The following is a 12,678-nucleotide window of genomic DNA, read 5'->3' as shown; positions in this document are numbered from 1 at the left end:
TTCATATTTAGAAAATGTTTCAGATGTCAAACATTTCTGAGATGATAGAATGGTGATGGATGATGATGGTCATGGAAGGGGAACCTTTGAAACGTTTGTATTTAAAAAGTTAAGTAACTCAGAAACTACAAAACATTTACAACAAGTAAAAAAAGTTCCGGCATGTGTGACCACAGTAAGCTGAATTATAAAAACTGTGAATGGAGTTTTCTAGGAGAAAGTGCTTTTTTGACGCCAAGATCTGCCATTGAGCCCCATTATACATTTCTCAAATTTGAAAGCACTATATTTATAAAACTATGAAACATTTCAAAGATTCCTTTTCAGGCAAACATGTCCACAGTAAGATTAACCTAAATAGGTTGGAATGGGGTTTCTAAGTCTAAGTATGTATAGGACTAAAGGTCTTTATTGCATATTGATCACAAACCATATAATTTTAACTTCTAGTACTAAGTGACTCATTTCACACATTATAGGCTACTGTCCCATGCATACAGCTATATGTAAATCACTACTTTATTCTCAATGAGTCAATGGTCTGACTGAATTGCATCTCAATAGCATAACCAAATAGCCCCCGCCCTGCCCACACACACATCAACAACGAATCTGTGTAACTTGGGTCAAATGGTGAAATAGCAGGGGGGAAAAATCATGTTTGAAATATTTCCACTTGCTATGAATGTGATTTTCTCACAAGTAAATGCAAACAAGTCAGAGGTGTTTTCTGTTTTTCTTTGTTACACACAATGTAACAAAATTTGGCTTGGATTTGGCATATTTGGTATATTTTCCTTCCATTCACAATATTCCCCTCACCCATAAACCAAAACCACAGAATGTAAGAAAACACTACATTCTATAGTTGTTGTACAGTTACAGTAGGAATAGACTTGAACAGATTTAAGAATGGTATAAACAGTAGGTCATAGTTTGTCATAACATATTTTACTTATTGAACGGTCGGTCTTGCAAGAGCATACTTATGGTGTTAGTTCAAAGTAGTGACATGTAGGCCTTTATTGAATATTGATCACAAACCATATAGTTTTAACTTCTAGTAGCCTACTAAGTTAGTGACATGTAGGTCTTTATTGCATATTGATCACAAACCATATCATTTTAACTTCTAGTAGTTAGTGACTCACTGTGACAATGTGACTCACATCTCAAAAGTAAAACTATAGACCAAGCAATTGCAACTGAGCCATCATCATTTCACACAGCTATGTAAATCACTACTTTATTCTCAACGAGTCAATGGTCTGACTGAATTGCATCTCAATAGCATAGCCAAATAGACCCCCCGCCCATACACACATAAACAACGAATCGGTGTAACTTAATTGGGTCAAATGGTGAAATAGCAGGCAAAAAAATCATGTTTGAAATATTTCCACTTACTATGAATGTGATTTTCAATCTAATTTCTTGTTTCCTCTGCTGTAAAGTATTGGACTTGTGCATTCCTTGCTGATTTGAGTAAATGCAGAAACATTACTAATTTAATTGTAGCTTTTATTTTCTCATACATGGTGTACAAGTCTTCACTGTCTTGTATGTGGGCTAAGCGGTCATTTTATGATATTCTGTCTTCTAGATAATAAAGCAACTTCATTATAATAATGTAGAATATTTTACAAGTCAATGTGTGATGACTTGTGTACTATTTAGTGCATGGGTGGGTGGCAGTCTGTGTCTTGGAAAACAGATAACTCTGTCGTTAATCTGATTAATGGTTAGAATGCCATCCGTTGAGGGAATACAGGACACTTCAGACAGCCCAGCAAGGTTTAACATGAGTACTTTATTGTAAGATATACTTGGACATGGTTTCAAGACAAAAGGGGAGAGGAAGGGGACTTGGAGAGTACATACATTTATGCTTTTAAAACTATGTACATACATGTATTGGATATAGATAGAGCATGCCCAGGAGAGGAGGAGGGGGTGGAGCAGGCAGCAGTTTGTTAGGTTGTGATTGGCTGAGAGATGGTTCTATTGTTCTCCTCTTCGGCCTATCAATCCAAGCAGTTAGTGGCTCTCTAGTATAAGAAGAGTTGCTCTGTGTCAGTTCTCCACAACTGCTCCAGGATATCAATCATTTCTGATCAGATCTGACTGTGGACTCCAGACTTCAGGAGAAGATGAACTCTGTCAACCTCAACTCTGCTGAACAGGAGGAACCCAAAGACCATGGTATGTTACTTTCCCTTTCACCTGTCATATTTATATAATTAAAACATTGTATTCTCAAGCTTCCGCTTTGTGTCATTGTAATTTGATTCAGATTGTGTTTTTGCTTTTATATTGTCTCACAGCAGGTTCATTCATTCTAAAAGTGCCTGTACTGGGCCTATTTATTATCACTGAATCATTATATAATCATGTCATTTTTTATTATTGTGTAATAGTTATTTAGCTACCTGTAAATTATTGCACAGTTAATTTGATTCTTTCTTAAAATGCACAAAAAAACACATTTGGAATTCCTTTGCTGGTGTTAATTGGGGAACTAAATGTACATGTCAGCCCATAAAAGTCTGTCGTTCAACCTCTCAATCTGTTTTTCCTTTATCTTTGTTTCCGATCAAGTGTTGCATCATCAGTCTTGCCTCCCTGTCTTACCAACAGTAAATGAACATAGAAGCTTGGCTAAACCAAAACAGCACAGCTGTGACCAGTGTGGACAACGCTTCCATTACAAATCTCACCTTAAAACACACCAGAGAATTCACACTGGAGAGAAACCCTATGGATGTGATCAGTGTGGACAACGCTTCTCTATAATGTCCAGCCTTAAAACACACCAGAGAATTCACACTGGAGAGAAACCCTATGGATGTGATCAGTGTGGACAACGCTTCTCTATAATGTCCAGCCTTAAAACACACCAGAGAATTCACACTGGAGAGAAACCCTATGGATGTGATCAGTGTGAAAAACACTTTTCTGAAATGTCCAGCCTTAAAAACCACCAGAGAATTCACACTGGAGAGAAACCCTATGGATGTGATCAGTGTGGACAACACTTTTCTAAAATGTCCAACCTTAAAAAACACCAGAGAATTCACACTGGAGAGAAACCCTATGGATGTGATCAGTGTGGAAAACGCTTCTCTATAATGTCCAACCTTAAAACACACCAGAGAATTCACACTGGAGAGAAACCCTATGGATGTGATCAGTGTGGACAACACTTCTCTATAATGTCCCACCTTAAAACACACCAGAGAATTCACACTGGAGAGAAACCCTATGGATGTGATCAGTGTGGACAACGCTTTTCTGAAATGGCCAGCCTTAAAAAGCACCAGAGAATTCACACTGGAGAGAAACCCTATGGATGTGACCAGTGTGGACAACGCTTCTCTATAATGTCCAACCTTAAAAGACACCAGAGAATTCACACTGGAGAGAAACCCTATGGATGTGATCAGTGTGGAAAACACTTCTCTCAATTATCCAGCTTTAAAAACCACAAGAGAATGCACACTGGAGAGAAACCCTATGTATGTGATCAGTGTGGAAAACACTTCTCTGTAATGTCCAACCTTAAAAGCCACCAGAGAATTCACACTGCAGGGAAACCCTATGGATGTGATCAGTGTGGAAAACACTTCTCTGACATGTCCAGCCTTAAAAGCCACAAGAGAATGCACACTGGAGAGAAACCCTATGGATGTGATCATTGTGGACAACACTTCTCTCAATTATCCAGCCTTAAAAAACACCAGAAAATTCACACCAGAGAGAAACCCTATATGTGAATAGAAAAGCTTTCAGATGCTCAAAGGATGTAGACTTTCACAAGGTTGTACACAATGGATTTAAACTGCTCCCTTGTGGTCTATGTGGAAATAGTTGTATAACAATAACAACTATAAACAGCTATAAACAACAGCTATAAACAACTATAAACAGCTTCATTTGTAGGAATCAAGTGCAAATTAGGTTTCTATGTGTACTTGATTGTCACATCTATCTGAATGGTTCTGCTTGAATTGCAAGTGGAACGTGAGGAAGACTCATACAGTTACAGTAGGAATAGACTTGAACAGATTTAAGAATGGTATAAACAGCAGGTCATAGTTTATCATAACATATTTGACTTATTGAACGTCAGACTTGCAATGAGCATTCTAGCCTTGCAAGAAAGTAGTTAGTGACATTTTAACTTCTAGTACTAAGTTAACTAAGTTACTAATTTTGACCCCACTTTGAGAACCACTGATCTATAAAGTTTTTCGACTATTTTCTGCAAAGATATTTAGTGTAGAGAGGGGTGGTGAAAATGAGGGAGACTAGTACAGGCCCCTGGGGGACTCCGGTCAGCTTTGTATAAGACACCCAGTTATCGTATGTTGTATGTAAATATCTCAACTGAGTTTCTAACGACAATTATGTTCAAAGATCATATTTTCTAAAATGACTAAAACTGAACACTCTGTTTTAACAGAGGAATTACTATTATTTCTCAGCAAGTGGAATATGTTCTGATCTGTTAAATTGCAATTTGTACAATAATAAAACGTTGGGTTGTTTTATCACCACGCTGTGTTATTTATTTAATTAACTTTGTATTACATTTGGTTGAAATGTGTGCAAATAGTAGAGCATAGCATTGGCAGACATTATGTGGTTCCACTCAAATTCACGCCATTCATTTTTCCCATAGAGATTTCCAAAAATATCAATTATATGAAGTGCAGAATTAAGCCATCCTGGTGAATCATTGGTTCTTGGGGTCTAAAGATAGAATTAAAAGTCCTTGCGGAATTAGGCCTAATAAAAATGACCAAAAAAATAACATAAGGTAAGCGCATATCACTGTTGATGCATTCTGCGATTGTCCGTTGTCACCACATGGTGGCAGCAAAGCTTTTATGTTGCCTGATTTTCCACATTAACCTGTAAAATGCGAACAACTAATGTAAGAAGTCTGAAAGGACTGACCCAGTGAATTTGGGAGGTATTTTCTACTACAAATCAGCATGTTTGTGATCAAATTAGGTTGACTGTACTATGATTTATTTTCTCCTCAATTCTCTGTTGATAGTCCACTTGATAGTCCATAGAACCGACTACCGAGGCATGTTGAGTACACCACGTTTTATGTTAGAAATGTTGAGTATGGGTCCCCAGCATGTAGAAATTGCAAATTTGAAAAAAACAAAATAAAAAAAACATATATGTTGAGCAATTAGATATTTAGTGTAGAGAGGGGTGGTGAAAATGAGGGAGACTAGTACATGCCCCTGGGGGACTCCGGTCAGCTTTGTATAAGACACCCAATTATCGTATGTTGTATGTAAATAATCTCAACTGAGTTTCTAACGACAATTATGTTCAAAGATCATATTTTTCTAAAATGACTAAAACTGAACACTGTTTTAACAGAGGAACTATTATTTACTATTATTTCTCAGCATGTTCTGCTGATATGTTAAATTGCAATTTTTACAATAATAAAACTTTGGGTTGTTTTATCACCACACTGTGTTATTTATTGAATTAACTTTGTATTAAAGCGCAAATAACATGCATTTTAAAACTGCTTTGAATATTTAATAATCATATTGTCTATGTCCCTCAAAGTTATTTCTAATGGTTTGAGCCTCAACCACCACTCTGATATAACCAGGCCTTGTCAATTCTCTATAATGTCCAACCTTAAAACACACCAGATAATTCACACTGGAGAGAAACCCTATGGATGTGAACAGTGTGGAAAACACTTCTCTGAAATGTCCAGCCTTAAAAAACACAATATAATTCACACTGGAGAGAAACCCTATGGATGTGATCAGTGTGGACAACACTTCTCTCAAATGTCCAACCTTAAAACGCACCAGAAAATCCACACCAGAGAGAAACCATATATGTGAGTATAGAAAAGCTTTCAGATGCTCAAAGGATGTAGACTTTCACAAGGTTGTACACAATGGATTTAAACTGCTCCCTTGTGGTCTACCTATGGCCGTTTATATCCCAAGGAGTGCGTTTTATTTGTAATGCTTGGAATGGATTCAGCCTCATAAAAAGGCCCTAGTTTGATACGTCACATGCAACATTGATTTGTTTTGCCTAGTCAAGTTGCAAGTTAGCATCCGGCAGTTTTTACCTGCTGGGGACCCATACCTCTGACATTGTGCTCATGAGGCAGTCACTTTACCCATTGAGCTGTGGTTGCCCTGTAACATTGTCAACATTGAGCCATTAACACAAGCATGACTGAATTAAAATGAGACACAAGTAGCATGTGCTTAAATTCATATTTAGAAAATGTTTCAGATGTCAAACATTTCTGAGATGATAGAATGGTGATGGATGATGATGGTCATGGAAGGGGAACCTTTGAAACGTTTGTATTTAAAAAGTTAAGTAACTCAGAAACTACAAAACATTTACAACAAGTAAAAAAAGTTCCGGCATGTGTGACCACAGTAAGCTGAATTATAAAAACTGTGAATGGAGTTTTCTAGGAGAAAGTGCTTTTTTGACGCCAAGATCTGCCATTGAGCCCCATTATACATTTCTCAAATTTGAAAGCACTATATTTCTAAAACTATGAAACATTTCAAATATTCCTTTTCAGGCAAACATGTCCACAGTAAGATTAACCTAAATAGGTTGGAATGGGGTTTCTAAGTCTAAGTATGTATAGGACTAAAGGTCTTTATTGCATATTGATCACAAACCATATATTTTTAACTTCTAGTACTAAGTGACTCATTTCACACATTATAGGCTACTGTCCCATGCATACAGCTATATGTAAATCACTACTTTATTCTCAATGAGTCAATGGTCTGACTGAATTGCATCTCAATAGCATAACCAAATAGCCCCCGCCCTGCCCACACACACATCAACAACGAATCTGTGTAACTTGGGTCAAATGGTGAAATAGCAGGGGGGAAAAAATCATGTTTGAAATATTTCCACTTGCTATGAATGTGATTTTCTCACAAGTAAATGCAAACAAGTCAGAGGTGTTTTCTGTTTTTCTTTTGTTACACACAATGTAACAAAATTTGGCTTGGATTTGGCATATTTGGTATATTTTCCTTCCATTCACAATATTCCCCTCACCCATAAACCAAAACCACAGAATGTAAGAAAACACTACATTCTATAGTTGTTGTACAGTTACAGTAGGAATAGACTTGAACAGATTTAAGAATGTTTATACCATTCTTAAATAGTATATACAGTAGGTCATAGTTTGTCATAACATATTTTACTTATTGAACGTCGGTCTTGCAAGAGCATACTTATGGTGTTAGTTCAAAGTAGTGACATGTAGGCCTTTATTGAATATTGATCACAAACCATATAGTTTTAACTTCTAGTAGCCTACTAAGTTAGTGACATGTAGGTCTTTATTGCATATTGATCACAAACCATATCATTTTAACTTCTAGTAGTTAGTGACTCACTTGCATCTCAAAAGTAAAACTATAGACCAAGCAATTGCAACTGAGCCATCATCATTTCACACAGCTATGTAAATCACTACTTTATTCTCAATGAGTCAATGGTCTGACTGAATTGCATCTCAATAGCATAGCCAAATAGACCCCCCCGCCCATACACACATAAACAACGAATCGGTGTAACTTAATTGGGTCAAATGGTGAAATAGCAGGCAAAAAAATCATGTTTGAAATATTTCCACTTACTATGAATGTGATTTTCAATCTAATTTCTTGTTTCCTCTGCTGTAAAGTATTGGACTTGTGCATTCCTTGCTGATTTGAGTAAATGCAGAAACATTACTAATTTAATTGTAGCTTTTATTTTCTCATACATGGTGTACAAGTCTTCACTGTCTTGTATGTGGGCTAAGCGGTCATTTTATGATATTCTGTCTTCTAGATAATAAAGCAACTTAATTATAATAATGTAGAATATTTTACAAGTCAATGTGTGATGACTTGTGTACTATTTAGTGCATGGGTGGGTGGCAGTCTGTGTCTTGGAAAACAGATAACTCTGTCGTTAATCTGATTAATGGTTAGAATGCCATCCGTTGAGGGAATACAGGACACTTCAGACAGCCCAGCAAGGTTTAACATGAGTACTTTATTGTAAGATATACTTGGACATGGTTTCAAGACAAAAGGGGAGAGGAAGGGGACTTGGAGAGTACATACATTTATGCTTTTAAAACTATGTACATACATGTATTGGATATAGATAGAGCATGCCCAGGAGAGGAGGAGGGGTGGAGCAGGCAGCAGTTTGTTAGGTTGTGATTGGCTGAAAGATGGTTCTATTGTTCTCCTCTTCGGCCTATCAATCCAAGCAGTTAGTGGCTCTCTAGTATAAGAAGAGTTGCTCTGTGTCAGTTCTCCACAACTGCTCCAGGATATCAATCATTTCTGATCAGATCTGACTGTGGACTCCAGACTTCAGGAGAAGATGAACTCTGTCAACCTCGACTCTGCTGAACAGGAGGAACCCAAAGACCATGGTATGTTACTTTCCCTTTCACCTGTCATATTTATATAATTAAAACATTGTATTCTCAAGCTTCCGCTTTGTGTCATTGTAATTTGATTCAGATTGTGTTTTTGCTTTTATATTGTCTCACAGCAGGTTCATTCATTCTAAAAGTGCTTGTAGTGGGCCTATTACTTACCACTGAATCATTATATAATAATGTCATTTTTTTTAATTATTGTGTAATAGTTATTTAGCTAGCTATAAATTATTGCACAGTTAACTTCATTCTTTCTGAAAATGCACAAAAAAACACATTTGGAATTCCTTTGCTGGTGTTAATTGGGGAACTAAATGTACATGTCAGCCCATAAAAGTCTGTCGTTCAACCTCTCAATGTGTTTTTCCTTTATCTTTGTTTCCAATCCAGTGTTGCATCATCAGTCTGGCCTCCCTGTCTTACCAACAGTAAATGAACATAGAAGCTTGGCTAAACCAAAACAGCACGGATGTGACCAGTGTGGACAACGCTTCCATTACAAATCTCACCTTAAAACACACCAGAGAATTCACACTGGAGAGAAACCCTATGGATGTGATCAGTGTGGACAACGCTTCTCTATAATGTCCAACCTTAAAACACACCAGATAATTCACACTGGAGAGAAACCCTATGGATGTGATCAATGTGGACAACGGTTCTCACAAATGTCTGACCATAAAAGACACCAGAGAATTCACACTGGAGAGAAACCCTATGGATGTGATCAGTGTGGACAACGGTTCTCACAAATGTCTGACCATAAAAGACACCAGAGAATTCACACTGGAGAGAAACCCTATGGATGTGATCAGTGTGGACAACACTTCTCTAGAATGTCCCACCTTAAAACACACCAGAGAATTCACACTGGAGAGAAACCCTATGGATGTGATCATTGTGGACAACGCTTTTCTGAAATGTCCAGCCTTAAAAAACACCAGAGAATTCACACTGGAGAGAAACCCTATGGATGTGATCAGTGTGGACAACACTTTTCCGAAATGTCCAGCCTTAAAAACCACAAGAGAATGCACACTGGAGAGAAACCCTATGGATGTGAACAGTGTGGAAAACACTTCTCTCAATTATCCAACCTTAAAAAACACAAGATAATTCACACTGGAGAGAAACCCTATGGATGTGATCAGTGTGGACAACACTTTTCTGAAATGTCCAGCCTTAAAACACACCAGATAATTCACACTGGAGAGAAACCCTATGGATGTGATCAGTGTGGAAAACACTTCTCTAGTATGTCCAGCCTTAAAACGCACCAGAGAATTCACGCTGGAGAGAAACCCTATGGATGTGATCAGTGTGGACAACACTTCTCTCAAATGTCCAACCTTAAAACGCACCAGAGAATTCACACTGGAGAGAAACCCTATGGATGTGATCAGTGTGGACAACACTTCTCTCAAATGTCCAACCTTAAAACGCACCAGAAAATCCACACCAGAGAGAAACCCTATATGTGAGTAGAAAAGCTTTCCGATGCTCAAAGGATGTAGACTTTCACAAGGTTGTCCCTCCCTTGTGGTCAATGTGGAAATTTTACTACATCAAGCACTGAACATCAATCTGAAATAGAGGCTGATACATCATCTATCCAGCACATCTACGTAAAAGTGTTGCATGATGATTTATTTATTTATCGTTATAGATCTGTGGTGGGTATTTAATACATCAATAAATTCCTGGTACGTTCCCATATCCCAAATATATCATGCGGAAATGTAATGTAGGAATTGTGTGTTGGTTTTAGTCAGCATTTTTGCAGGGCTGTCTGTTGCCATATGCTCATGTAGGCCTATATGTTTTCAAAAAATGGTTCAAACCACTTTCCCATGACCATCCCTTTGGTTTGTAGATAGAACTTGACATTGAAGGAAAAATCTTTCCTGGGTTAGATTTTTAAGTCTAACAATTGGAGTAATTCCTCCTCAGGGGCCCGTTTCACGAAACTTGGATTAGAGATTAAACCGGGATTTAACAGATATGGTTTAATATATCCTGTTCCCCATAATAGGTTTGCTGTGGTGCAAGTGGTAAAAAATAATTATTATAATTATGTATTTTTTTGTAAAGGTTACATTACACTAAACTAGAACTGCACTCTGTCGAGTGCCTACTTGCTTGTTTCACCCAAGTAGGCCGCATGAACAATCTGATTAAATAGAGCCAGATCAATATCATTACATCTACATAAAAGTGTTGCATGATGATTTTTGTGATTAATGTGTTGATTCATTGCAAGTAAACTTAGCATAAATAATGTTTTTTCCCACTGTAATGATTTAGATTTTTTTTTTTAATTTAGTACGTGTAATTCTCGTTTTTTGTGAGCCTACTGTACCTTTCAGCAGGCCCATTCAATGATTTAGATTTTTGGTTTATACATTTATTTTTTTAATTTAGTCGTATATGTCATTCTTCATGTCATGCCTATGATGCCTAAATGAAAACGTTTTTGGTGCTATATGCTTTTGTTTTGGACTGAGTGTTTTACTTACTCTGTTGCTGTTATTACATTTATGTTCAATAAACTATTCAATCAATCAATCAATCAAACTTAATGAACTTAACAATATACTGTGTAGAATAGGGATGGGTATCGTTAGGATATTTGTGACCCTATTTCGTTTCCAAAATGGTATAAAATATAACTTAAATAAATAAGACATGTATAATGAATAGTGTAACATCCTCTCCTATAGTGATTATTAAAAAAAATATATATATATATGTATGTATTCTGTATTTACGCAGGGCATTGTTGCAGGCTACTTCTCTTACTCACTACTAACTACTGACAATAACACATACAAGCATGTCTGAGATTTGAGAGCAAGACACACACACGTGTGAACGGGTTTGCCGACGTGCGAATGGAGGGATCATTGAAAACAAAGGCGGCTTGTTTTTTAAATCAAATACACACACAAAGCATACAGAGCCATTAGGTTCCATGCCATTAATGTGTTATCAGTGTTTAGCTAGTTCTACTGTAAAGTACACAACTGGGAAAATGACATGATATTATCATATATCATAGGAATACATTTGTCTCCTGTGTTGACTATACTGTGCAAAGTACACACTGATTGAATATTGTATTAACATTTGCAACAACTACTGGGGACACGTGACTTCCGGCAGCATGCTGTGAGAACGCCAATCCGTCGCTTCTATATTATGTAATTAAAATTCAGTAGGCTACTTGTGTGTTCTAAATACCAACAAATTACAGAACATTCACACCAGAGAGAAACCCTATATGTGAGTAGAAAATCTTTCAGATGATCAAAGGATGTAGACTTTCACAAGGTTGATGTGGAAATAGTTTTACTACATCAAGCACTGAACATCAATCTGATTAAATAGAGGCTGATACATATCAGTACATCTACATAAAAGTGTTTCACGATGATTTATTTTTTAAACAATGTGTTGAATAATTGCAAGTAAACTTAGCATAAATAATGGTTGTGCAGTCACAAGTAAAGGCAAACAAGTCAGAGGTGTTTTCTGTTTTTCTTTTGTTTGTTTTTAACATTTTTTGTAGTGTGTGGTAATTTCAGTCAATCACATGAAATACCCTTTAGAAGGAAATAACACACCATGTAACAGAAAGATAAATGAAGATGCTGTTATGAACAATAACAACTATAAACACAATTTAACAGCTTCATTTGGAGCAATCAAGTGGAAATAGGTTTCTGTGTGTACTTGATTGTCACATCTATCTGAATGGTTCTGCTTGAATAGCAAGTGGAACGTGAGGAAGACCCATACAAGGACATGAATATGCGTTTAAATGTAATCCAAATGTAACTCACAGCAGAATATGCAGAATAATAGATCACATTTTTTAAGCTAAACATTTGCCACCATGGCTGAAGGTTTAAAGCTCACTGTGCCTTTGTTGGATTTGGCTTTGTATATTTTCCTTCCATTCACAATATTCCCCTCACCAAGCTCACCCATAAACCAAATCACAGAATGCAAGAAAACACTACATTCTATAGTTGTTGTACAGTTACAGTATGAATTAGACTTGAACAGATTTAAGAATGGTATAAACAGTAGGTCATAGTTTATCATAACATATTGACTTATTGAACGTCGGTCTTGCAAGAGCATAATTATGGTGTTTGTTCAAATGAAGTGTGAATTATAAAAAG

The sequence above is a fragment of the Protomyctophum bolini genome (genome assembly GCF_963924005.1).
Source record: "Protomyctophum bolini genome assembly, chromosome: 2".
Lineage (NCBI taxonomy): Eukaryota > Metazoa > Chordata > Actinopteri > Myctophiformes > Myctophidae > Protomyctophum > Protomyctophum bolini.
This window is presented reverse-complemented; position numbering follows the sequence as displayed.